This window comes from Pelmatolapia mariae, linkage group LG6, assembly GCF_036321145.2.
Source record: "Pelmatolapia mariae isolate MD_Pm_ZW linkage group LG6, Pm_UMD_F_2, whole genome shotgun sequence".
Lineage (NCBI taxonomy): Eukaryota > Metazoa > Chordata > Actinopteri > Cichliformes > Cichlidae > Pelmatolapia > Pelmatolapia mariae.
Window position 1 is genome coordinate 1,732,269 of NC_086232.1, and position 26,364 is coordinate 1,758,632.

The following is a 26,364-nucleotide window of genomic DNA, read 5'->3' on the forward strand; positions in this document are numbered from 1 at the left end:
GCCACAGGCCCTGGGGTGGTGTCCAAAGCCTCAGCCAGCAGCACAGGTCCTGGTGTGGTGTCCATGGTCTCAGCCAGAAGCACAGGCCCTGGTGTAATGTAGACGGCGTCAGCGCAGGCCACAGGCCCTGGTGTAATTTAGATGACCTATGTTAGCAGAATAGGCCTCGGTGTGGTGCGGATGGCCTCACCCGGCAGCACAAGACATTGCTGAAAACAGCCAAAAGGAATGTCGTTAATGTGGCCTCATTAATGGACACCAACACCCTCCTTCTCTGGATCAAAATCAGCTCAGTGACATGAAAAGCAAATTCTTACAGCACCTGGTATTCCCAGGCAGTCTCCCATCCAAGTACTAACCAAGCCCAACCTTGCATAGCTTCCGAGATCAGACGAGATCAGGCTTTAGCAAGGCGGTATGGCCGTAAGCTGCTGGCGTCAGCACAAAGCGTCAATTTATGGTATCAAGTAGTGAGGTGGCCAATACTCGCAGTTACGAACACAAGCCTCCAATTTAACTACAGTGTTAATGGTAACTGCATGCTTGCCTAATACCCTAACCAAAGGACTCATTTTAGCCTTTGATCAGCAACACAGGCCCTGGTGTGGTGTAAATGGCCTCAGCCAGAGCCACAGGACCTGGTGTGGTGTAGTTGGCCTCAGCCAGCATCAAAGGCCCGGGGGTGGTGTACATGGCCTCAGCCAGAGCCACAGGCACTGGTGTGGTGTCCATAGCCTCAGCCAACAGCACAGGCCCTGTTGTGGTGTCCATGGCCTCAGCCAGAAGCACTGGCCCTGGTGTGGTGTAGATGGCCTCAGACAGAGCCACATGCCCTGGTGGGGTGTAGTTGGCCTCAGCCAGCAGCACAGGTCCTGGTGTGGTGTCCATGGCCTCAGCCAGCAGCACAGGCCCTGGTGTGGTGTCCATGGCCTCAGCCAGAAGCACTGGCCCTGGTGTGGTGTAGATGGCCTCAGACAGAGCCACAGGCCCTTGTTTGGTGTAGTTGGCCTCAGCCAGCACCACAGGCCCTGGTGTGGTGTCCATAGCCTCAGCCAGCCGCACAGGCCCTGGTGTGATGAACATTGCCTCATCCAGCAGCACAGTCCTTGGTGTGTTGTAGACGACCTCATCCAGAGCCACAGGCCCTGGTGTGGTGTACATGGCCTCAGACAAAGCCACAGGCCCTGAAGAGGTGTCCATGGCCTCAGCCAGTAGCACAGGTCCTGGTGTGGTGTAGACGGCCTCAGACAGAGCCACAGGCCTTGGTGTGGTGTAGGTGGCCTAAGCTGGCTGCACAGGTCCACATCCGGAAGCACAGGCCCTGTTGTGTTGTAGATTGCCTCAGCCAGAGCCACAGACCTTGGTGTGGTGTTCATGGCCTAAGCCAGAGCTACAGGCCCACAGCAAGCAGCACAGGCCCTGGTGTGGTGTCCATAGCTCAGCCAGCAGCACAGCTCCTGTTGTGGTGTAGTTGGCCTCAGCCAGCAGCACAGGTCCTGGTGTGGTGTCCATCGCCTCAGCCAGAAACACTGGCCCTGGTGTGATGTAGATGGCCTCAGCCAGAGCCACAGGACCTGGTGTGGTGTTCATGACCTCAGCCAGCATCAAAGGCCCGGGGGTGGTGTAAATGGCCTCAGCCAGAGCCACAGGCACTGGTGTGGTGTCCCTAGCCTCAGCCAGCAGCACAGGCCTTGGTGTGGTGTCCCTGGCCTCAGCCAGTAGCACAGGCCCTGGTGTGGTGTAGGTGGCCTAAGCTGGCTGCACATGTCCACAGCCAGCAGCACAAGCCCTGGTGTGGTGTACATGGCCTCAGCTAGAGGCACAGGCCCTGGTGTGGTGTAGATGATCTCAGCCAGAGACAAAGGCCCTTGTGTGGTGTAGTTGGCCTCAGCCAGCAGCACAGGCCCTGGGGTGATAAACATGGCCTCATCCAGTAGTACAGCCCTTGGTGTGTTGTAGACGGCCTCATCCAGAGCCACAGGCCGTGTGTGGTATACATGGCCTCAGCCAGATCCAAAGGCTCTGGGGTGGTGTCCATAGCCTCAGCCAGCAGCACAGGTCCTGGTGTGGTGTCCATGGCCTCAGCCAGTAGCACAGGCCCTGGTGTGGTGTAGGTGGCCTAAGCTGGCTGCACAGGTCCACAGCCAGCAGCACAGGCCCTGGTGTGGTGTACATGGCCTCAGCTAGAGGCACAGGCCCTTGGTGTGTTGTAGATGGCCTCATCAGGAGCCACAGGCCCTGTTGTGGTGTAGGTTGCCTCAGTCAGCAGCACAGGCCCTGTGTGGTGTGCATGGCCTCAGCCAGTAGCACAGGCCCTGGTGTGATGTAGACTGCTTCAGCCAGAGCCACAGGCCATGGTGTGGTGTAGGTGGCCTAAGCTGGCTGCACAGGTCCACAGCCAGCAGTACAGGCCCTGGTGTGGTGTCCATGGCCTCAGCCAGATGCACTGGCCGTGGTGTGGTGTAGCTGGCCTCAGCCAGAGCCACAGGCCCTGGTGTGGTGTTCATGGCCTCAGCCAGAGCCAAATGCCCTGGTGTGGTGTCCATAGCTTCAGCCAGCAGCACAGGTCTTGGTGTGGTGTCCATGGCCTCAGCCAGTAGCACAGGCCCTGGTGTGATGTAGACGGCCTCAGCCAGAGCCACAGGCCCTGGTGTGGTGTAGGTGGCCTAAGCTGGCTGCACAGGTCCACAGCCAGAAGCACAGGCCCTGGCGTGGTGTAGGTGGCCTAACCTGGCTGCACAGGTCCACAACCAGAAGCACAGGACCTGGTGTGATGTAGACGGCTTCAGCCAGAGCCACAGGCCCTGGTGTGGTGTAGGTGGCCTAACCTGGCTGCACAGGTCCACAGCCAGAAGCACAGGCCCTGGTGTGGTGTAGGTGGCCTAAGCTGGCTGCACAGGTCCACAGCCAGAAGCACAGGCCCTGGTGTGGTGTCCATGGCCTCAGCCAGAAGCACTGGCCCTGGTGTGGTGTAGATGGCCTCAGACAGAGCCACAGGCCCTTGTTTGGTGTAGTTGGCCTCAGCCAGCACCACAGGCCCTGGTGTGGTGTCCATAGCCTCAGCCAGCCGCACAGGCCCTGGTGTGATGAACATTGCCTCATCCAGCAGCACAGTCCTTGGTGTGTTGTAGACGACCTCATCCAGAGCCACAGGCCCTGGTGTGGTGTACATGGCCTCAGACAAAGCCACAGGCCCTGAAGAGGTGTCCATGGCCTCAGCCAGTAGCACAGGTCCTGGTGTGGTGTAGACGGCCTCAGACAGAGCCACAGGCCTTGGTGTGGTGTAGGTGGCCTAAGCTGGCTGCACAGGTCCACATCCGGAAGCACAGGCCCTGTTGTGTTGTAGATTGCCTCAGCCAGAGCCACAGACCTTGGTGTGGTGTTCATGGCCTAAGCCAGAGCTACAGGCCCACAGCAAGCAGCACAGGCCCTGGTGTGGTGTCCATAGCTCAGCCAGCAGCACAGCTCCTGTTGTGGTGTAGTTGGCCTCAGCCAGCAGCACAGGTCCTGGTGTGGTGTCCATCGCCTCAGCCAGAAACACTGGCCCTGGTGTGATGTAGATGGCCTCAGCCAGAGCCACAGGACCTGGTGTGGTGTTCATGACCTCAGCCAGCATCAAAGGCCCGGGGGTGGTGTAAATGGCCTCAGCCAGAGCCACAGGCACTGGTGTGGTGTCCCTAGCCTCAGCCAGCAGCACAGGCCTTGGTGTGGTGTCCCTGGCCTCAGCCAGTAGCACAGGCCCTGGTGTGGTGTAGGTGGCCTAAGCTGGCTGCACATGTCCACAGCCAGCAGCACAAGCCCTGGTGTGGTGTACATGGCCTCAGCTAGAGGCACAGGCCCTGGTGTGGTGTAGATGATCTCAGCCAGAGACAAAGGCCCTTGTGTGGTGTAGTTGGCCTCAGCCAGCAGCACAGGCCCTGGGGTGATAAACATGGCCTCATCCAGTAGTACAGCCCTTGGTGTGTTGTAGACGGCCTCATCCAGAGCCACAGGCCGTGTGTGGTATACATGGCCTCAGCCAGATCCAAAGGCTCTGGGGTGGTGTCCATAGCCTCAGCCAGCAGCACAGGTCCTGGTGTGGTGTCCATGGCCTCAGCCAGTAGCACAGGCCCTGGTGTGGTGTAGGTGGCCTAAGCTGGCTGCACAGGTCCACAGCCAGCAGCACAGGCCCTGGTGTGGTGTACATGGCCTCAGCTAGAGGCACAGGCCCTTGGTGTGTTGTAGATGGCCTCATCAGGAGCCACAGGCCCTGTTGTGGTGTAGGTTGCCTCAGTCAGCAGCACAGGCCCTGTGTGGTGTGCATGGCCTCAGCCAGTAGCACAGGCCCTGGTGTGATGTAGACTGCTTCAGCCAGAGCCACAGGCCATGGTGTGGTGTAGGTGGCCTAAGCTGGCTGCACAGGTCCACAGCCAGCAGTACAGGCCCTGGTGTGGTGTCCATGGCCTCAGCCAGATGCACTGGCCGTGGTGTGGTGTAGCTGGCCTCAGCCAGAGCCACAGGCCCTGGTGTGGTGTTCATGGCCTCAGCCAGAGCCAAATGCCCTGGTGTGGTGTCCATAGCTTCAGCCAGCAGCACAGGTCTTGGTGTGGTGTCCATGGCCTCAGCCAGTAGCACAGGCCCTGGTGTGATGTAGACGGCCTCAGCCAGAGCCACAGGCCCTGGTGTGGTGTAGGTGGCCTAAGCTGGCTGCACAGGTCCACAGCCAGAAGCACAGGCCCTGGCGTGGTGTAGGTGGCCTAACCTGGCTGCACAGGTCCACAACCAGAAGCACAGGACCTGGTGTGATGTAGACGGCTTCAGCCAGAGCCACAGGCCCTGGTGTGGTGTAGGTGGCCTAACCTGGCTGCACAGGTCCACAGCCAGAAGCACAGGCCCTGGTGTGGTGTAGGTGGCCTAAGCTGGCTGCACAGGTCCACAGCCAGAAGCACAGGCCCTGGTGTGGTGTCCATGGCCTCAGCCAGAAGCACTGGCCCTGGTGTGGTGTAGATGGCCTCAGACAGAGCCACAGGCCCTTGTTTGGTGTAGTTGGCCTCAGCCAGCACCACAGGCCCTGGTGTGGTGTCCATAGCCTCAGCCAGCCGCACAGGCCCTGGTGTGATGAACATTGCCTCATCCAGCAGCACAGTCCTTGGTGTGTTGTAGACGAACTCATCCAGAGCCACAGGCCCTGGTGTGCTGTACATGGCCTCAGACAAAGCCACAGGCCCTGAAGAGGTGTCCATGGCCTCAGACAAAGCCACAGGCCCTGAAGAGGTGTCCATGGCCTCAGCCAGTAGCACAGGTCCTGGTGTGGTGTAGACGGCCTCAGACAGAGCCACAGGCCTTGGTGTGGTGTAGGTGTCCTAAGCTGGCTGCACAGGTCCACATCCGGAAGCACTGGCCATGTTGTGTTGTAGATTGCCTCAGCCAGAGCCACAGACCTTGGTGTGGTGTTCATGGCCTAAGCCAGAGCTACAGGCCCACAGCAAGCAGCACAGGCCCTGGTGTGGTGTCCATAGCTCAGCCAGCAGCACAGCTCCTGGTGTGGTGTAGTTGGCCTCAGCCAGCAGCACAGGTCCTGGTGTGGTGTCCATCGCCTCAGCCAGAAACACTGGCCCTGGTGTGATGTAGATGGCCTCAGCCAGAGCCACAGGACCTGGTGTGGTGTTCATGACCTCAGCCAGCATCAAAGGCCCGAGGGTGGTGTACATGGCCTCAGCCAGAGCCACAGGCACTGGTGTGGTGTCCATAGCCTCAGCCAGTAGCACAGGCCCTGGTGTGGTGTAGGTGGCCTAAGCTGGCCGCACAGGTCCACAGCCAGCAGCACAAGCCCTGGTGTGGTGTACATGGCCTCAGCTAGAGGCACAGGCCCTGGTGTGGTGTAGATGATCTCAGCCAGAGACACAGGCCCTTGTGTGGTGTAGTTGGCCTCAGCCAGCAGCACAGGCCCTGGGGTGATAAACATGGCCTCATCCAGTAGTACAGCCCTTGGTGTGTTGTAGACGGCCTCATCCAGAGCCACAGGCCGTGTGTGGTGTACATGGCCTCAGCCAGATCCAAAGGCTCTGGGGTGGTGTCCATAGCCTCAGCCAGCAGCACAGGTCCTGGTGTGGTGTCCATGGCCTCAGCCAGTAGCACAGGCCCTGGTGTGGTGTAGGTGGCCTAAGCTGGCTGCACAGGTCCACAGCCAGCAGCACAGGCCCTGGTGTGGTGTACATGGCCTCAGCTAGAGGCACAGGCCCTGGTGTGGTGTAGATGGTCTCAGCCAGAGACACAGGCCCTTGGTGTGTTGTAGATGGCCTCATCAGGAGCCACAGGCCCTGTTGTGGTGTAGGTTGCCTCAGTCAGCACCACAGGCCCTTTGTGGTGTGCATGGTCTCAGCCAGTAGCACAGGCCCTGGTGTGATGTAGACTGCTTCAGCCAGAGCCACAGGCCATGGTGTGGTGTAGGTGGCCTAAGCTGGCTGCACAGGTCCACAGCCAGCACTACAGGCCCTGGTGTGGTGTCCATAGCCTCAGCCAGATGCACTGGCCGTGGTGTGGTGTAGCTGGCCTCAGCCAGAGCCACAGGCCCTGGTGTGGTGTTCATGGCCTCAGCCAGAGCCAAATGCCCTGGTGTGGTGTCCATAGCTTCAGCCAGCAGCACAGGTCTTGGTGTGGTGTCCATGGCCTCAGCCAGTAGCACAGGCCCTGGTGTGATGTAGACGGCCTCAGCCAGAGCCACAGGCCCTGGTGTGGTGTAGGTGGCCTAAGCTGGCTGCACAGGTCCACAGCCAGAAGCACAGGCCCTGGCGTGGTGTAGGTGGCCTAAGCTGGCTGCACAGGTCCACAACCAGAAGCACAGGACCTGGTGTGATGTAGACGGCTTCAGCCAGAGCTACAGGCCCTGGTGTGGTGTAGGTGGCCTAACCTGGCTGCAGAGGTCCACAGCCAGAAGCACAGGCCCTGGTGTGGTGAAGGTGGCCTAAGCTGGCTGCACAGGTCCACAGCCAGAAGCACAGGCCCTGTGTGGTGTAAATGGCCTCAGCCAGAGCCACAGGCCCTGGGGTGGTGTCCAAAGCCTCAGCCAGCAGCACAGGTCCTGGTGTGGTGTCCATGGTCTCAGCCAGAAGCACAGGCCCTGGTGTAATGTAGACGGCGTCAGCGCAGGCCACAGGCCCTGGTGTAATTTAGATGACCTATGTTAGCAGAATAGGCCTCGGTGTGGTGCGGATGGCCTCACCCGGCAGCACAAGACATTGCTGAAAACAGCCAAAAGGAATGTCGTTAATGTGGCCTCATTAATGGACACCAACACCCTCCTTCTCTGGATCAAAATCAGCTCAGTGACATGAAAAGCAAATTCTTACAGCACCTGGTATTCCCAGGCAGTCTCCCATCCAAGTACTAACCAAGCCCAACCTTGCATAGCTTCCGAGATCAGACGAGATCAGGCTTTAGCAAGGCGGTATGGCCGTAAGCTGCTGGCGTCAGCACAAAGCGTCAATTTATGGTATCAAGTAGTGAGGTGGCCAATACTCGCAGTTACGAACACAAGCCTCCAATTTAACTACAGTGTTAATGGTAACTGCATGCTTGCCTAATACCCTAACCAAAGGACTCATTTTAGCCTTTGATCAGCAACACAGGCCCTGGTGTGGTGTAAATGGCCTCAGCCAGAGCCACAGGACCTGGTGTGGTGTAGTTGGCCTCAGCCAGCATCAAAGGCCCGGGGGTGGTGTACATGGCCTCAGCCAGAGCCACAGGCACTGGTGTGGTGTCCATAGCCTCAGCCAACAGCACAGGCCCTGTTGTGGTGTCCATGGCCTCAGCCAGAAGCACTGGCCCTGGTGTGGTGTAGATGGCCTCAGACAGAGCCACATGCCCTGGTGGGGTGTAGTTGGCCTCAGCCAGCAGCACAGGTCCTGGTGTGGTGTCCATGGCCTCAGCCAGCAGCACAGGCCCTGGTGTGGTGTCCATGGCCTCAGCCAGAAGCACTGGCCCTGGTGTGGTGTAGATGGCCTCAGACAGAGCCACAGGCCCTTGTTTGGTGTAGTTGGCCTCGGCCAGCACCACAGGCCCTGGTGTGGTGTCCATAGCCTCAGCCAGCCGCACAGGCCCTGGTGTGATGAACATTGCCTCATCCAGCAGCACAGTCCTTGGTGTGTTGTAGACGAACTCATCCAGAGCCACAGGCCCTGGTGTGGTGTACATGGCCTCAGACAAAGCCACAGGCCCTGAAGAGGTGTCCATGGCCTCAGACAAAGCCACAGGCCCTGAAGAGGTGTCCATGGCCTCAGCCAGTAGCACAGGTCCTGGTGTGGTGTAGACGGCCTCAGACAGAGCCACAGTCCTTGGTGTGGTGTAGGTGTCCTAAGCTGGTTGCACAGGTCCACATCCGGAAGCACAGGCCCTGTTGTGTTGTAGATTGCCTCAGCCAGAGCCACAGACCTTGGTGTGGTGTTCATGGCCTAAGCCAGAGCTACAGGCCCACAGCAAGCAGCACAGGCCCTGGTGTGGTGTCCATACCTCAGCCAGCAGCACAGCTCCTGTTGTGGTGTAGTTGGCCTCAGCCAGCAGCACAGGTCCTGGTGTGGTGTCCATCGCCTCAGCCAGAAACACTGGCCCTGGTGTGATGTAGATGGCCTCAGCCAGAGCCACAGGACCTGGTGTGGTGTTCATGACCTCAGCCAGCATCAAAGGCCCGGGGGTGGTGTACATGGCCTCAGCCAGAGCCACAGGCACTGGTGTGGTGTCCATAGCCTCAGCCAGCAGCACAGGCCTTGGTGTGGTGTCAATGGCCTCAGCCAGTAGCACAGGCCCTGGTGTGGTGTAGGTGGCCTAAGCTGGCTGCACAGGTCCACAGCCAGCAGCACAAGCCCTGGTGTGGTGTACATGGCCTCAGCTAGAGGCACAGGCCCTGGTGTGGTGTAGATGATCTCAGCCAGAGACACAGGCCCTTGTGTGGTGTAGTTGGCCTCAGCCAGCAGCACAGGCCCTGGGGTGATAAACATGGCCTCATCCAGTAGTACAGCCCTTGGTGTGTTGTAGACGGCCTCATCCAGAGCCACAGGCCGTGTGTGGTGTACATGGCCTCAGCCAGATCCAAAGGCTCTGGGGTGGTGTCCATAGCCTCAGCCAGCAGCACAGGTCCTGGTGTGGTGTCCATGGCCTCAGCCAGTAGCACAGGCCCTGGTGTGGTGTAGGTGGCCTAAGCTGGCTGCACAGGTCCACAGCCAGCAGCACAGGCCCTGGTGTGGTGTACATGGCCTCAGCTAGAGGCACAGGCCCTGGTGTGGTGTAGATGGTCTCAGCCAGAGACACAGGCCCTTGGTGTGTTGTAGATGGCCTCATCAGGAGCCACAGGCCCTGTTGTGGTGTAGGTTGCCTCAGTCAGCACCACAGGCCCTGTGTGGTGTGCATGGCCTCAGCCAGTAGCACAGGCCCTGGTGTGATGTAGACTGCTTCAGCCAGAGCCACAGGCCATGGTGTGGTGTAGGTGGCCTAAGCTGGCTGCACAGGTCCACAGCCAGCAGTACAGGCCCTGGTGTGGTGTCCATGGCCTCAGCCAGATGCACTGGCCGTGGTGTGGTGTAGCTGGCCTCAGCCAGAGCCACAGGCCCTGGTGTGGTGTTCATGGCCTCAGCCAGAGCCAAATGCCCTGGTGTGGTGTCCATAGCTTCAGCCAGCAGCACAGGTCTTGGTGTGGTGTCCATGGCCCCAGCCAGTAGCACAGGCCCTGGTGTGATGTAGACGGCCTCAGCCAGAGCCACAGGCCCTGGTGTGGTGTAGGTGGCCTAAGCTGGCTGCACAGGTCCACAGCCAGAAGCACAGGCCCTGGCGTGGTGTAGGTGGCCTAACCTGGCTGCACAGGTCCACAACCAGAAGCACAGGACCTGGTGTGATGTAGACGGCTTCAGCCAGAGCCACAGGCCCTGGTGTGGTGTAGGTGGCCTAACCTGGCTGCACAGGTCCACAGCCAGAAGCACAGGCCCTGGTGTGGTGAAGGTGGCCTAAGCTGGCTGCACAGGTCCACAGCCAGAAGCACAGGCCCTGTGTGGTGTAAATGGCCTCAGCCAGAGCCACAGGCCATGGGGTGGTGTCCAAAGCCTCAGCCAGCAGCACAGGTCCTGGTGTGGTGTCCATGGTCTCAGCCAGAAGCACAGGCCCTGGTGTAATGTAGACGGCGTCAGCGCAGGCCACAGGCCCTGGTGTAATTTAGATGACCTATGTTAGCAGAATAGGCCTCGGTGTGGTGCGGATGGCCTCACCCGGCAGCACAAGACATTGCTGAAAACAGCCAAAAGGAATGTCGTTAATGTGGCCTCATTAATGGACACCAACACCCTCCTTCTCTGGATCAAAACCAGCTCAGTGACATGAAAAGCAAATTCTTACAGCACCTGGTATTCCCAGGCAGTCTCCCATCCAAGTACTAACCAAGCCCAACCTTGCATAGCTTCCGAGATCAGACGAGATCGGGCTTTGGCAAGGCGGTATGGCCGTAAGCTGCTGGCGTAAGCACAAAGCGTCAATTTATGATATCAAGTAGTGAGGTGGCCAATACTCGCAGTTACGAACACAAGCCTCCAATTTAACTACAGTGTTAATGGTAACTGCATGCTTGCCTAATACCCTAACCAAAGGACTCATTTTAGCCTTTGATCAGCAACACAGGCCCTGGTGTGGTGTAAATGGCCTCAGCCAGAGCCACAGGACCTGGTGTGGTGTAGTTGGCCTCAGCCAGCATCAAAGGCCCGGGGGTGGTGTACATGGCCTCAGCCAGAGCCACAGGCACTGGTGTGGTGTCCATAGCCTCAGCCAACAGCACAGGCCCTGTTGTGGTGTCCATGGCCTCAGCCAGAAGCACTGGCCCTGGTGTGGTGTAGATGGCCTCAGACAGAGCCACATGCCCTGGTGGGGTGTAGTTGGCCTCAGCCAGCAGCACAGGTCCTGGTGTGGTGTCCATGGCCTCAGCCAGCAGCACAGGCCCTGGTGTGGTGTCCATGGCCTCAGCCAGAAGCACTGGCCCTGGTGTGGTGTAGATGGCCTCAGACAGAGCCACAGGCCCTTGTTTGGTGTAGTTGGCCTCAGCCAGCACCACAGGCCCTGGTGTGGTGTCCATAGCCTCAGCCAGCCGCACAGGCCCTGGTGTGATGAACATTGCCTCATCCAGCAGCACAGTCCTTGGTGTGTTGTAGACGACCTCATCCAGAGCCACAGGCCCTGGTGTGGTGTACATGGCCTCAGACAAAGCCACAGGCCCTGAAGAGGTGTCCATGGCCTCAGCCAGTAGCACAGGTCCTGGTGTGGTGTAGACGGCCTCAGACAGAGCCACAGGCCTTGGTGTGGTGTAGGTGGCCTAAGCTGGCTGCACAGGTCCACATCCGGAAGCACAGGCCCTGTTGTGTTGTAGATTGCCTCAGCCAGAGCCACAGACCTTGGTGTGGTGTAGATGGCCTCAGACAGAGCCACAGGCCCTTGTTTGGTGTAGTTGGCCTCGGCCAGCACCACAGGCCCTGGTGTGGTGTCCATAGTCTCAGCCAGCCGCACAGGCCCTGGTGTGATGAACATTGCCTCATCCAGAAGCACAGTCCTTGGTGTGTTGTAGACGAACTCATCCAGAGCCACAGGCCCTGGTGTGGTGTACATGGCCTCAGACAAAGCCACAGGCCCTGAAGAGGTGTCCATGGCCTCAGACAAAGCCACAGGCCCTGAAGAGGTGTCCATGGCCTCAGCCAGTAGCACAGGTCCTGGTGTGGTGTAGACGGCCTCAGACAGAGCCACAGTCCTTGGTGTGGTGTAGATGTCCTAAGCTAGCTGCACAGGTCCACATCCGGAAGAACTGGCCCTGTTGTGTTGTAGATTGCCTCAGCCAGAGCCACAGACCTTGGTGTGGTGTTCATGGCCTAAGCCAGAGCTACAGGCCCACAGCAAGCAGCACAGGCCCTGGTGTGGTGTTCGTAGCTCAGCCAGCAGCACAGCTCCTGTTGTGGTGTAGTTGGCCTCAGCCAGCAGCACAGGTCCTGGTGTGGTGTCCATGGCCTCAGCCAGCAGCACAGGTCCTGGTGTGGTGTCCATCGCCTCAGCCAGAAACATTGGCCCTGGTGTGATGTAGATGGCCTCAGCCAGAGCCACAGGACCTGGTGTGGTGTTCATGACCTCAGCCAGCATCAAAGGCCCGGGGGTGGTGTACATGGCCTCAGCCAGAGCCACAGGCACTGGTGTGGTGTCCATAGCCTCAGCCAGCAGCACAGGCCTTGGTGTGGTGTCAATGGCCTCAGCCAGTAGCACAGGCCCTGGTGTGGTGTAGGTGGCCTAAGCTGGCTGCACAGGTCCACAGCCAGCAGCACAAGCCCTGGTGTGGTGTACATGGCCTCAGCTAGAGGCACAGGCCCTGGTGTGGTGTAGATGATCTCAGCCAGAGACACAGGCCCTTGTGTGGTGTAGTTGGCCTCAGCCAGCAGCACAGGCCCTGGGGTGATAAACATGGCCTCATCCAGTAGTACAGCCCTTGGTGTGTTGTAGACGGCCTCATCCAGAGCCACAGGCCGTGTGTGGTGTACATGGCCTCAGCCAGATCCAAAGGCTCTGGGGTGGTGTCCATAGCCTCAGCCAGCAGCACAGGTCCTGGTGTGGTGTCCATGGCCTCAGCCAGTAGCACAGGCCCTGGTGTGGTGTAGGTGGCCTAAGCTGGCTGCACAGGTCCACAGCCAGCAGCACAGGCCCTGTTGCGGTGTACATGGCCTCAGCTAGAGGCACAGGCCCTGGTGTGGTGTAGATGGTCTCAGCTAGAGGCACAGGCCCTTGGTGTGTTGTAGATGGCCTCATCAGGAGCCACAGGCCCTGTTGTGGTGTAGGTTGCCTCAGTCAGCACCACAGGCCCTGTGTGGTGTGCATGGCCTCAGCCAGTAGCACAGGACCTGGTGTGATGTAGACTGCTTCAGCCAGAGCCACAGGCCATGGTGTGGTGTAGGTGGCCTAAGCTGGCTGCACAGGTCCACAGCCAGCAGTACAGGCCCTGGTGTGGTGTCCATGGCCTCAGCCAGATGCACTGGCCGTGGTGTGGTGTAGCTGGCCTCAGCCAGAGCCACAGGCCCTGGTGTGGTGTTCATGGCCTCAGCCAGAGCCAAATGCCCTGGTGTGGTGTCCATAGCTTCAGCCAGCAGCACAGGTCTTGGTGTGGTGTCCATGGCCTCAGCCAGTAGCACAGGCCCTGGTGTGATGTAGACGGCCTCAGCCAGAGCCACAGGCCCTGGTGTGGTGTAGGTGGCCTAAGCTGGCTGCACAGGTCCACAACCAGAAGCACAGGCCCTGGCGTGGTGTAGGTGGCCTAACCTGGCTGCACAGGTCCACAACCAGAAGCACAGGACCTGGTGTGATGTAGACGGCCTCAGCCAGAGCCACAGGCCCTGGTGTGGTGTAGGTGGCCTAACCTGGCTGCACAGGTCCACAGCCAGAAGCACAGGCCCTGTGTGGTGTAAATGGCCTCAGCCAGAGCCACAGGCCCTGGGGTGGTGTCCAAAGCCTCAGCCAGCAGCACAGGTCCTGGTGTGGTGTCCATGGTCTCAGCCAGAAGCACAGGCCCTGGTGTAATGTAGACGGCGTCAGCGCAGGCCACAGGCCCTGGTGTAATTTAGATGACCTATGTTAGCAGAATAGGCCTCGGTGTGGTGCGGATGGTCTCACCCGGCAGCACAAGACATTGCTGAAAACAGCCAAAAGGAATGTCGTTAATGTGGCCTCATTAATGGACACCAACACCCTCCTTCTCTGGATCAAAACCAGCTCAGTGACATGAAAAGCAAATGCTTACAGCACCTGGTATTCCCAGGCAGTCTCCCATCCAAGTACTAACCAAGCCCAACCTTGCATAGCTTCCGAGATCAGACGAGATCGGGCTTTGGCAAGGCGGTATGGCCGTAAGCTGCTGGCGTCAGCACAAAGCGTCAATTTATGGTATCAAGTAGTGAGGTGGCCAATACTCGCAGTTACGAACACAAGCCTCCAATTTAACTACAGTGTTAATGGTAACTGCATGCTTGCCTAATACCCTAACCAAAGGACTCATTTTAGCCTTTGATCAGCAACACAGGCCCTGGTGTGGTGTAAATGGCCTCAGCCAGAGCCACAGGACCTGGTGTGGTGTAGTTGGCCTCAGCCAGCATCAAAGGCCCGGGGGTGGTGTACATGGCCTCAGCCAGAGCCACAGGCACTGGTGTGGTGTCCATAGCCTCAGCCAACAGCACAGGCCCTGTTGTGGTGTCCATGGCCTCAGCCAGAAGCACTGGCCCTGGTGTGGTGTAGATGGCCTCAGACAGAGCCACATGCCCTGGTGGGGTGTAGTTGGCCTCAGCCAGCAGCACAGGTCCTGGTGTGGTGTAGTTGGCCTCAGCCAGCATCAAAGGCCCGGGGGTGGTGTACATGGCCTCAGCCAGAGCCACAGGCACTGGTGTGGTGTCCATAGCCTCAGCCAGAAGCACTGGCCCTGGTGTGGTGTAGATGGCCTAAGCTGGCTGCACAGGTCCACAGCCAGCAGCACAGGCCCTGGTGTGGTGTACATGGCCTCAGCTAGAGGCACAGGCCCTGGTGTGGTGTAGATGGTCTCAGCCAGAGACACAGGCCCTTGGTGTGTTGTAGATGGCCTCATCAGGAGCCACAGGCCCTGTTGTGGTGTAGGTTGCCTCAGTCAGCAGCACAGGCCCTGTGTGGTGTCCATAGCCTCAGCCAGCCGCACAGGCCCTGGTGTGATGAACACTGCCTCATCCAGCAGCACAGTCCTTGGTGTGTTGTAGACGACCTCATCCAGAGCCACAGGCCCTGGTGTGGTGTACATGGCCTCAGACAAAGCCACAGGCCCTGAAGAGGTGTCCATGGCCTCAGCCAGTAGCACAGGTCCTGGTGTGGTGTAGACGGCCTCAGACAGAGCCACAGGCCTTGAAGAGGTGTCCATGGCCTCAGCCAGTAGCACAGGTCCTGGTGTGGTGTAGACGGCCTCAGACAGAGCCACAGGCCTTGGTGTGGTGTAGGTGGCCTAAGCTGGCTGCACAGGTCCACATCCGGAAGCTCAGGCCCTGTTGTGTTGTAGATTGCCTCAGCCAGAGCCACAGACCTTGGTGTGGTGTTCATGGCCTAAGCCAGAGCTACAGGCCCACAGCAAGCAGCACAGGCCCTGGTGTGGTGTCCATAGCTCAGCCAGCAGCACAGCTCCTGTTGTGGTGTAGTTGGCCTCAGCCAGCAGCACAGGTCCTGGTGTGGTGTCCATCGCCTCAGCCAGAAACACTGGCCCTGGTGTGATGTAGATGGCCTCAGCCAGAGCCACAGGACCTGGTGTGGTGTTCATGACCTCAGCCAGCATCAAAGGCCCGGGGGTGGTGTACATGGCCTAAGCCAGAGCCACAGGCACTGGTGTGGTGTCCATAGCCTCAGCCAGCAGCACAGGCCTTGGTGTGGTGTCCATGGCCTCAGCCAGTAGCACAGGCCCTGGTGTGGTGTAGGTGGCCTAAGCTGGCTGCACATGTCCACAGCCAGCAGCACAAGCCCTGGTGTGGTGTACATGGCCTCAGCTAGAGGCACAGGCCCTGGTGTGGTGTAGATGATCTCAGCCAGAGACACAGGCCCTTGTGTGGTGTAGTTGGCCTCAGCCAGCAGCACAGGCCCTGGGGTGATAAACATGGCCTCATCCAGTAGTACAGCCCTTGGTGTGTTGTAGACGGCCTCATCCAGAGCCACAGGCCGTGTGTGGTGTACATGGCCTCAGCCAGATCCAAAGGCTCTGGGGTGGTGTCCATAGCCTCAGCCAGCAGCACAGGTCCTGGTGTGGTGTCCATGGCCTCAGCCAGTAGCACAGGCCCTGGTGTGGTGTAGGTGGCCTAAGCTGGCTGCACAGGTCCACAGCCAGCAGCACAGGCCCTGGTGTGGTGTACATGGCCTCAGCTAGAGGCACAGGCCCTGGTGTGGTGTAGATGGTCTCAGCCAGAGACACAGGCCCTTGGTGTGTTGTAGATGGCCTCATCAGGAGCCACAGGCCCTGTTGTGGTGTAGGTTGCCTCAGTCAGCACCACAGGCCCTGTGTGGTGTGCATGGCCTCAGCCAGTAGCACAGGCCCTGGTGTGATGTAGACTGCTTCAGCCAGAGCCACAGGCCATGGTGTGGTGTAGGTGGCCTAAGCTGGCTGCACAGGTCCACAGCCAGCAGTACAGGCCCTGGTGTGGTGTCCATGGCCTCAACCAGATGCACTGGCCGTGGTGTGGTGTAGCTGGCCTCAGCCAGAGCCACAGGCCCTGGTGTGGTGTTCATGGCCTCAGCCAGAGCCAAATGCCCTGGTGTGGTGTCCATAGCTTCAGCCAGCAGCACAGGTCTTGGTGTGGTGTCCATGGCCTCAGCCAGTAGCACAGGCCCTGGTGTGATGTAGACGGCCTCAGCCAGAGCCACAGGACCCTGGTGTGGTGTAGGTGGCCTAAGCTGGCTTCACAGGTCCACAGCCAGAAGCACAGGCCCTGGCGTGGTGTAGGTGGCCTAACCTGGCTGCACAGGTCCACAACCAGAAGCACAGGACCTGGTGTGATGTAGACGGCTTCAGCCAGAGCCACAGGCCCTGGTGTGGTGTAGGTGGCCTAACCTGGCTGCACAGGTCCACAGCCAGAAGCACAGGCCCTGGTGTGGTGAAGGTGGCCTAAGCTGGCTGCACAGGTCCACAGCCAGAAGCACAGGCCCTGTGTGGTGTAAATGGCCTCAGCCAGAGCCACAGGCCATGGGGTGGTGTCCAAAGCCTCAGCCAGCAGCACAGGTCCTGGTGTGGTGTAAATGGCCTCAGCCAGAGCCACAGGCCATGGGGTGGTGTCCATGGCCTCAGCCAGATGCACTGGCCGTGGTGTGGTGTAGCTGGCCTCAGCCAGAGCCACAGGCCCTGGTGTGGTGTTCATGGCCTCAGCCAGAGCCAAATGCCCTGGTGTGGTGTCCATAGCTTCAGCCAGCAGCACAGGTCTTGGTGTGGTGTCCATGGCCTCAGCCAGTAGCACAGGCCCTGGTGTGATGTAAACGGCCTCAGCCAGAGCCACAGGCCCTGGTGTGGTGTAGGTGGCCTAAGCTGGCTGCACAGGTCCACAACCAGAAGCACAGGCCCTGGCGTGGTGTAGGTGGCCTAACCTGGCTGCACAGGTCCACAACCAGAAGCACAGGACCTGGTGTGATGTAGACGGCTTCAGCCAGAGCCACAGGCCCTGGTGTGGTGTAGGTGGCCTAAGCTGGCTGCACAGGTCCACAGCCAGAAGCACAGGCCCTGTGTGGTGTAAATGGCCTCAGCCAGAGCCACAGGCCCTGGGGTGGTGTCCAAAGCCTCAGCCAGCAGCACAGGTCCTGGTGTGGTGTCCATGGTCTCAGCCAGAAGCACAGGCCCTGGTGTAATGTAGACGGCGTCAGCGCAGGCCACAGGCCCTGGTGTAATTTAGATGACCTATGTTAGCAGAATAGGCTTCGGTGTGGTGCGGATGGCCTCACCCGGCAGCACAAGACATTGCTGAAAACAGCCAAAAGGAATGTCGTTAATGTGGCCTCATTAATGGACACCAACACCCTCCTTCTCTGGATCAAAATCAGCTCAGTGACATGAAAAGCAAATTCTTACAGCACCTGGTATTCCCAGGCAGTCTCCCATCCAAGTACTAACCAAGCCCAACCTTGCATAGCTTCCGAGATCAGACGAGATCAGGCTTTGGCAAGGCGGTATGGCCGTAAGCTGCTGGCGTCAGCACAAAGCGTCAATTTATGGTATCAAGTAGTGAGGTGGCCAATACTCGCAGTTACGAACACAAGCCTCCAATTTAACTACAGTGTTAATGGTAACTGCATGCTTGCCTAATACCCTAACCAAAGGACTCATTTTAGCCTTTGATCAGCAACACAGGCCCTGGTGTGGTGTAAATGGCCTCAGCCAGAGCCACAGGACCTGGTGTGGTGTAGTTGGCCTCAGCCAGCATCAAAGGCCCGGGGGTGGTGTACATGGCCTCAGCCAGAGCCACAGGCACTGGTGTGGTGTCCATAGCCTCAGCCAACAGCACAGGCCCTGTTGTGGTGTCCATGGCCTCAGCCAGAAGCACTGGCCCTGGTGTGGTGTAGATGGCCTCAGACAGAGCCACATGCCCTGGTGGGGTGTAGTTGGCCTCAGCCAGCAGCACAGGTCCTGGTGTGGTGTCCATGGCCTCAGCCAGCAGCACAGGCCCTGGTGTGGTGTCCATGGCCTCAGCCAGAAGCACTGGCCCTGGTGTGGTGTAGATGGCCTCAGACAGAGCCACAGGCCCTTGTTTGGTGTAGTTGGCCTCAGCCAGCACCACAGGCCCTGGTGTGGTGTCCATAGCCTCAGCCAGCCGCACAGGCCCTGGTGTGATGAACATTGCCTCATCCAGCAGCACAGTCCTTGGTGTGTTGTAGACGACCTCATCCAGAGCCACAGGCCCTGGTGTGGTGTACATGGCCTCAGACAAAGCCACAGGCCCTGAAGAGGTGTCCATGGCCTCAGCCAGTAGCACAGGTCCTGGTGTGGTGTAGACGGCCTCAGACAGAGCCACAGGCCTTGGTGTGGTGTAGGTGGCCTAAGCTGGCTGCACAGGTCCACATCCGGAAGCACAGGCCCTGTTGTGTTGTAGATTGCCTCAGCCAGAGCCACAGACCTTGGTGTGGTGTTCATGGCCTAAGCCAGAGCTACAGGCCCACAGCAAGCAGCACAGGACCTGGTGTGGTGTCCATAGCTCAGCCAGCAGCACAGCTCCTGTTGTGGTGTAGTTGGCCTCAGCCAGCAGCACAGGTCCTGGTGTGGTGTCCATCGCCTCAGCCAGAAACACTGGCCCTGGTGTGATGTAGATGGCCTCAGCCAGAGCCACAGGACCTGGTGTGGTGTTCATGACCTCAGCCAGCATCAAAGGCCCGGGGGTGGTGTAAATGGCCTCAGCCAGAGCCACAGGCACTGGTGTGGTGTCCCTAGCCTCAGCCAGCAGCACAGGCCTTGGTGTGGTGTCCCTGGACTCAGCCAGTAGCACAAGCCCTGGTGTGGTGTAGGTGGCCTAAGCTGGCTGCACATGTCCACAGCCAGCAGCACAAGCCCTGGTGTGGTGTACATGGCCTCAGCTAGAGGCACAGGCCCTGGTGTGGTGTAGATGATCTCAGCCAGAGACAAAGGCCCTTGTGTGGTGTAGTTGGCCTCAGCCAGCAGCACAGGCCCTGGGGTGATAAACATGGCCTCATCCAGTAGTACAGCCCTTGGTGTGTTGTAGACGGCCTCATCCAGAGCCACAGGCCGTGTGTGGTGTAAATGGCCTCAGCCAGAGCCACAGGCCATGGGGTGGTGTCCAAAGCCTCAGCCAGCAGCACAGGTCCTGGTGTGGTGTCCATGGTCTCAGCCAGAAGCACAGGCCCTGGTGTAATGTAGACGGCGTCAGCGCAGGCCACAGGCCCTGGTGTAATTTAGATGACCTATGTTAGCAGAATAGGCCTCGGTGTGGTGCGGATGGCCTCACCCGGCAGCACAAGACATTGCTGAAAACAGCCAAAAGGAATGTCGTTAATGTGGCCTCATTAATGGACACCAACACCCTCCTTCTCTGGATCAAAATCAGCTCAGTGACATGAAAAGCAAATTCTTACAGCACCTGGTATTCCCAGGCAGTCTCCCATCCAAGTACTAACCAAGCCCAACCTTGCATAGCTTCCGAGATCAGACGAGATCAGGCTTTGGCAAGGCGGTATGGCCGTAAGCTGCTGGCGTCAGCACAAAGCGTCAATTTATGGTATCAAGTAGTGAGGTGGCCAATACTCGCAGTTACGAACACAAGCCTCCAATTTAACTACAGTGTTAATGGTAACTGCATGCTTGCCTAATACCCTAACCAAAGGACTCATTTTAGCCTTTGATCAGCAACACAGGCCCTGGTGTGGTGTAAATGGCCTCAGCCAGAGCCACAGGACCTGGTGTGGTGTAGTTGGCCTCAGCCAGCATCAAAGGCCCGGGGGTGGTGTACATGGCCTCAGCCAGAGCCACAGGCACTGGTGTGGTGTCCATAGCCTCAGCCAACAGCACAGGCCCTGTTGTGGTGTCCATGGCCTCAGCCAGAAGCACTGGCCCTGGTGTGGTGTAGATGGCCTCAGACAGAGCCACATGCCCTGGTGGGGTGTAGTTGGCCTCAGCCAGCAGCACAGGTCCTGGTGTGGTGTCCATGGCCTCAGCCAGCAGCACAGGCCCTGGTGTGGTGTCCATGGCCTCAGCCAGAAGCACTGGCCCTGGTGTGGTGTAGATGGCCTCAGACAGAGCCACAGGCCCTTGTTTGGTGTAGTTGGCCTCAGCCAGCACCACAGGCCCTGGTGTGGTGTCCATAGCCTCAGCCAGCCGCACAGGCCCTGGTGTGATGAACATTGCCTCATCCAGCAGCACAGTCCTTGGTGTGTTGTAGACGACCTCATCCAGAGCCACAGGCCCTGGTGTGGTGTACATGGCCTCAGACAAAGCCACAGGCCCTGAAGAGGTGTCCATGGCCTCAGCCAGTAGCACAGGTCCTGGTGTGGTGTAGACGGCCTCAGACAGAGCCACAGGCCTTGGTGTGGTGTAGGTGGCCTAAGCTGGCTGCACAGGTCCACATCCGGAAGCACAGGCCCTGTTGTGTTGTAGATTGCCTCAGCCAGAGCCACAGACCTTGGTGTGGTGTTCATGGCCTAAGCCAGAGCTACAGGCCCACAGCAAGCAGCACAGGCCCTGGTGTGGTGTCCATAGCTCAGCCAGCAGCACAGCTCCTGTTGTGGTGTAGTTGGCCTCAGCCAGCAGCACAGGTCCTGGTGTGGTGTCCATCGCCTCAGCCAGAAACACTGGCCCTGGTGTGATGTAGATGGCCTCAGCCAGAGCCACAGGACCTGGTGTGGTGTTCATGACCTCAGCCAGCATCAAAGGCCCGGGGGTGGTGTAAATGGCCTCAGCCAGAGCCACAGGCACTGGTGTGGTGTCCCTAGCCTCAGCCAGCAGCACAGGCCTTGGTGTGGTGTCCCTGGCCTCAGCCAGTAGCACAAGCCCTGGTGTGGTGTAGGTGGCCTAAGCTGGCTGCACATGTCCACAGCCAGCAGCACAAGCCCTGGTGTGGTGTACATGGCCTCAGCTAGAGGCACAGGCCCTGGTGTGGTGTAGATGATCTCAGCCAGAGACAAAGGCCCTTGTGTGGTGTAGTTGGCCTCAGCCAGCAGCACAGGCCCTGGGGTGATAAACATGGCCTCATCCAGTAGTACAGCCCTTGGTGTGTTGTAGACGGCCTCATCCAGAGCCACAGGCCGTGTGTGGTATACATGGCCTCAGCCAGATCCAAAGGCTCTGGGGTGGTGTCCATAGCCTCAGCCAGCAGCACAGGTCCTGGTGTGGTGTCCATGGCCTCAGCCAGTAGCACAGGCCCTGGTGTGGTGTAGGTGGCCTAAGCTGGCTGCACAGGTCCACAGCCAGCAGCACAGGCCCTGGTGTGGTGTACATGGCCTCAGCTAGAGGCACAGGCCCTTGGTGTGTTGTAGATGGCCTCATCAGGAGCCACAGGCCCTGTTGTGGTGTAGGTTGCCTCAGTCAGCAGCACAGGCCCTGTGTGGTGTGCATGGCCTCAGCCAGTAGCACAGGCCCTGGTGTGATGTAGACTGCTTCAGCCAGAGCCACAGGCCATGGTGTGGTGTAGGTGGCCTAAGCTGGCTGCACAGGTCCACAGCCAGCAGTACAGGCCCTGGTGTGGTGTCCATGGCCTCAGCCAGATGCACTGGCCGTGGTGTGGTGTAGCTGGCCTCAGCCAGAGCCACAGGCCCTGGTGTGGTGTTCATGGCCTCAGCCAGAGCCAAATGCCCTGGTGTGGTGTCCATAGCTTCAGCCAGCAGCACAGGTCTTGGTGTGGTGTCCATGGCCTCAGCCAGTAGCACAGGCCCTGGTGTGATGTAGACGGCCTCAGCCAGAGCCACAGGCCCTGGTGTGGTGTAGGTGGCCTAAGCTGGCTGCACAGGTCCACAGCCAGAAGCACAGGCCCTGGCGTGGTGTAGGTGGCCTAACCTGGCTGCACAGGTCCAAAACCAGAAGCATAGGACCTGGTGTGATGTAGACGGCTTCAGCCAGAGCCACAGGCCCTGGTGTGGTGTAGGTGGCCTAACCTGGCTGCACAGGTCCACAGCCAGAAGCACAGGCCCTGGTGTGGTGTAGGTGGCCTAAGCTGGCTGCACAGGTCCACAGCCAGAAGCACAGGCCCTGGTGTGGTGTCCATGGCCTCAGCCAGAAGCACTGGCCCTGGTGTGGTGTAGATGGCCTCAGACAGAGCCACAGGCCCTTGTTTGGTGTAGTTGGCCTCAGCCAGCAGCACAGGCCCTGGGGTGATAAACATGGCCTCATCCAGTAGTACAGCACTTGGTGTGTTGTAGACGGCCTCATCCAGAGCCACAGGCCGTGTGTGGTATACATGGCCTCAGCCAGATCCAAAGGCTCTGGGGTGGTGTCCATAGCCTCAGCCAGCAGCACAGGTCCTGGTGTGGTGTCCATGGCCTCAGCCAGTAGCACAGGCCCTGGTGTGGTGTAGGTGGCCTAAGCTGGCTGCACAGGTCCACAGCCAGCAGCACAGGCCCTGGTGTGGTGTACATGGCCTCAGCTAGAGGCACAGGCCCTTGGTGTGTTGTAGATGGCCTCATCAGGAGCCACAGGCCCTGTTGTGGTGTAGGTTGCCTCAGTCAGCAGCACAGGCCCTGTGTGGTGTGCATGGCCTCAGCCAGTAGCACAGGCCCTGGTGTGATGTAGACTGCTTCAGCCAGAGCCACAGGCCATGGTGTGGTGTAGGTGGCCTAAGCTGGCTGCACAGGTCCACAGCCAGCAGTACAGGCCCTGGTGTGGTGTCCATGGCCTCAGCCAGATGCACTGGCCGTGGTGTGGTGTAGCTGGCCTCAGCCAGAGCCACAGGCCCTGGTGTGGTGTTCATGGCCTCAGCCAGAGCCAAATGCCCTGGTGTGGTGTCCATAGCTTCAGCCAGCAGCACAGGTCTTGGTGTGGTGTCCATGGCCTCAGCCAGTAGCACAGGCCCTGGTGTGATGTAGACGGCCTCAGCCAGAGCCACAGGCCCTGGTGTGGTGTAGGTGGCCTAAGCTGGCTGCACAGGTCCACAGCCAGAAGCACAGGCCCTGGCGTGGTGTAGGTGGCCTAACCTGGCTGCACAGGTCCACAACCAGAAGCACAGGACCTGGTGTGATGTAGACGGCTTCAGCCAGAGCCACAGGCCCTGGTGTGGTGTAGGTGGCCTAACCTGGCTGCACAGGTCCACAGCCAGAAGCACAGGCCCTGGTGTGGTGTAGGTGGCCTAAGCTGGCTGCACAGGTCCACAGCCAGAAGCACAGGCCCTGGTGTGGTGTCCATGGCCTCAGCCAGAAGCACTGGCCCTGGTGTGGTGTAGATGGCCTCAGACAGAGCCACAGGCCCTTGTTTGGTGTAGTTGGCCTCAGCCAGCACCACAGGCCCTGGTGTGGTGTCCATAGCCTCAGCCAGCCGCACAGGCCCTGGTGTGATGAACATTGCCTCATCCAGCAGCACAGTCCTTGGTGTGTTGTAGACGAACTCATCCAGAGCCACAGGCCCTGGTGTGCTGTACATGGCCTCAGACAAAGCCACAGGCCCTGAAGAGGTGTCCATGGCCTCAGACAAAGCCACAGGCCCTGAAGAGGTGTCCATGGCCTCAGCCAGTAGCACAGGTCCTGGTGTGGTGTAGACGGCCTCAGACAGAGCCACAGGCCTTGGTGTGGTGTAGGTGTCCTAAGCTGGCTGCACAGGTCCACATCCGGAAGCACTGGCCATGTTGTGTTGTAGATTGCCTCAGCCAGAGCCACAGACCTTGGTGTGGTGTTCATGGCCTAAGCCAGAGCTACAGGCCCACAGCAAGCAGCACAGGCCCTGGTGTGGTGTCCATAGCTCAGCCAGCAGCACAGCTCCTGGTGTGGTGTAGTTGGCCTCAGCCAGCAGCACAGGTCCTGGTGTGGTGTCCATCGCCTCAGCCAGAAACACTGGCCCTGGTGTGATGTAGATGGCCTCAGCCAGAGCCACAGGACCTGGTGTGGTGTTCATGACCTCAGCCAGCATCAAAGGCCCGGGGGTGGTGTACATGGCCTCAGCCAGAGCCACAGGCACTGGTGTGGTGTCCATAGCCTCAGCCAGTAGCACAGGCCCTGGTGTGGTGTAGGTGGCCTAAGCTGGCCGCACAGGTCCACAGCCAGCAGCACAAGCCCTGGTGTGGTGTACATGGCCTCAGCTAGAGGCACAGGCCCTGGTGTGGTGTAGATGATCTCAGCCAGAGACACAGGCCCTTGTGTGGTGTAGTTGGCCTCAGCCAGCAGCACAGGCCCTGGGGTGATAAACATGGCCTCATCCAGTAGTACAGCCCTTGGTGTGTTGTAGACGGCCTCATCCAGAGCCACAGGCCGTGTGTGGTGTACATGGCCTCAGCCAGATCCAAAGGCTCTGGGGTGGTGTCCATAGCCTCAGCCAGCAGCACAGGTCCTGGTGTGGTGTCCATGGCCTCAGCCAGTAGCACAGGCCCTGGTGTGGTGTAGGTGGCCTAAGCTGGCTGCACAGGTCCACAGCCAGCAGCACAGGCCCTGGTGTGGTGTACATGGCCTCAGCTAGAGGCACAGGCCCTGGTGTGGTGTAGATGGTCTCAGCCAGAGACACAGGCCCTTGGTGTGTTGTAGATGGCCTCATCAGGAGCCACAGGCCCTGTTGTGGTGTAGGTTGCCTCAGTCAGCACCACAGGCCCTTTGTGGTGTGCATGGTCTCAGCCAGTAGCACAGGCCCTGGTGTGATGTAGACTGCTTCAGCCAGAGCCACAGGCCATGGTGTGGTGTAGGTGGCCTAAGCTGGCTGCACAGGTCCACAGCCAGCACTACAGGCCCTGGTGTGGTGTCCATAGCCTCAGCCAGATGCACTGGCCGTGGTGTGGTGTAGCTGGCCTCAGCCAGAGCCACAGGCCCTGGTGTGGTGTTCATGGCCTCAGCCAGAGCCAAATGCCCTGGTGTGGTGTCCATAGCTTCAGCCAGCAGCACAGGTCTTGGTGTGGTGTCCATGGCCTCAGCCAGTAGCACAGGCCCTGGTGTGATGTAGACGGCCTCAGCCAGAGCCACAGGCCCTGGTGTGGTGTAGGTGGCCTAAGCTGGCTGCACAGGTCCACAGCCAGAAGCACAGGCCCTGGCGTGGTGTAGGTGGCCTAAGCTGGCTGCACAGGTCCACAACCAGAAGCACAGGACCTGGTGTGATGTAGACGGCTTCAGCCAGAGCTACAGGCCCTGGTGTGGTGTAGGTGGCCTAACCTGGCTGCAGAGGTCCACAGCCAGAAGCACAGGCCCTGGTGTGGTGAAGGTGGCCTAAGCTGGCTGCACAGGTCCACAGCCAGAAGCACAGGCCCTGTGTGGTGTAAATGGCCTCAGCCAGAGCCACAGGCCCTGGGGTGGTGTCCAAAGCCTCAGCCAGCAGCACAGGTCCTGGTGTGGTGTCCATGGTCTCAGCCAGAAGCACAGGCCCTGGTGTAATGTAGACGGCGTCAGCGCAGGCCACAGGCCCTGGTGTAATTTAGATGACCTATGTTAGCAGAATAGGCCTCGGTGTGGTGCGGATGGCCTCACCCGGCAGCACAAGACATTGCTGAAAACAGCCAAAAGGAATGTCGTTAATGTGGCCTCATTAATGGACACCAACACCCTCCTTCTCTGGATCAAAATCAGCTCAGTGACATGAAAAGCAAATTCTTACAGCACCTGGTATTCCCAGGCAGTCTCCCATCCAAGTACTAACCAAGCCCAACCTTGCATAGCTTCCGAGATCAGACGAGATCAGGCTTTAGCAAGGCGGTATGGCCGTAAGCTGCTGGCGTCAGCACAAAGCGTCAATTTATGGTATCAAGTAGTGAGGTGGCCAATACTCGCAGTTACGAACACAAGCCTCCAATTTAACTACAGTGTTAATGGTAACTGCATGCTTGCCTAATACCCTAACCAAAGGACTCATTTTAGCCTTTGATCAGCAACACAGGCCCTGGTGTGGTGTAAATGGCCTCAGCCAGAGCCACAGGACCTGGTGTGGTGTAGTTGGCCTCAGCCAGCATCAAAGGCCCGGGGGTGGTGTACATGGCCTCAGCCAGAGCCACAGGCACTGGTGTGGTGTCCATAGCCTCAGCCAACAGCACAGGCCCTGTTGTGGTGTCCATGGCCTCAGCCAGAAGCACTGGCCCTGGTGTGGTGTAGATGGCCTCAGACAGAGCCACATGCCCTGGTGGGGTGTAGTTGGCCTCAGCCAGCAGCACAGGTCCTGGTGTGGTGTCCATGGCCTCAGCCAGCAGCACAGGCCCTGGTGTGGTGTCCATGGCCTCAGCCAGAAGCACTGGCCCT

At 59.2% G+C, this 26,364-nt stretch overlaps 1 non-coding gene and 6 pseudogenes across 1 annotated transcript; all 7 read right to left on the reverse strand.

Annotated features, from left to right (window-relative positions):
• Positions 1-310: 310 nt before the first annotated feature.
• Positions 311-429, reverse strand: LOC134629959 (5S ribosomal RNA; annotated as a pseudogene).
• Positions 430-7,321: 6,892 nt separating this feature from the next.
• LOC134629960 (5S ribosomal RNA) lies at positions 7,322-7,440 on the reverse strand (annotated as a pseudogene).
• Positions 7,441-10,349: 2,909 nt separating this feature from the next.
• LOC134629903 (5S ribosomal RNA) lies at positions 10,350-10,468 on the reverse strand (annotated as a pseudogene).
• A 3,299-nt stretch (positions 10,469-13,767) lies between these two features.
• LOC134630190 (5S ribosomal RNA) lies at positions 13,768-13,886 on the reverse strand. The gene has a single exon (XR_010094252.1). It is a non-coding gene; the product is annotated as a 5S ribosomal RNA (ribosomal RNA).
• Positions 13,887-17,577: 3,691 nt separating this feature from the next.
• LOC134630030 (5S ribosomal RNA) lies at positions 17,578-17,696 on the reverse strand (annotated as a pseudogene).
• A 1,893-nt stretch (positions 17,697-19,589) lies between these two features.
• Positions 19,590-19,708, reverse strand: LOC134630031 (5S ribosomal RNA; annotated as a pseudogene).
• Positions 19,709-25,722: 6,014 nt separating this feature from the next.
• LOC134629961 (5S ribosomal RNA) lies at positions 25,723-25,841 on the reverse strand (annotated as a pseudogene).
• Positions 25,842-26,364: the final 523 nt, after the last annotated feature.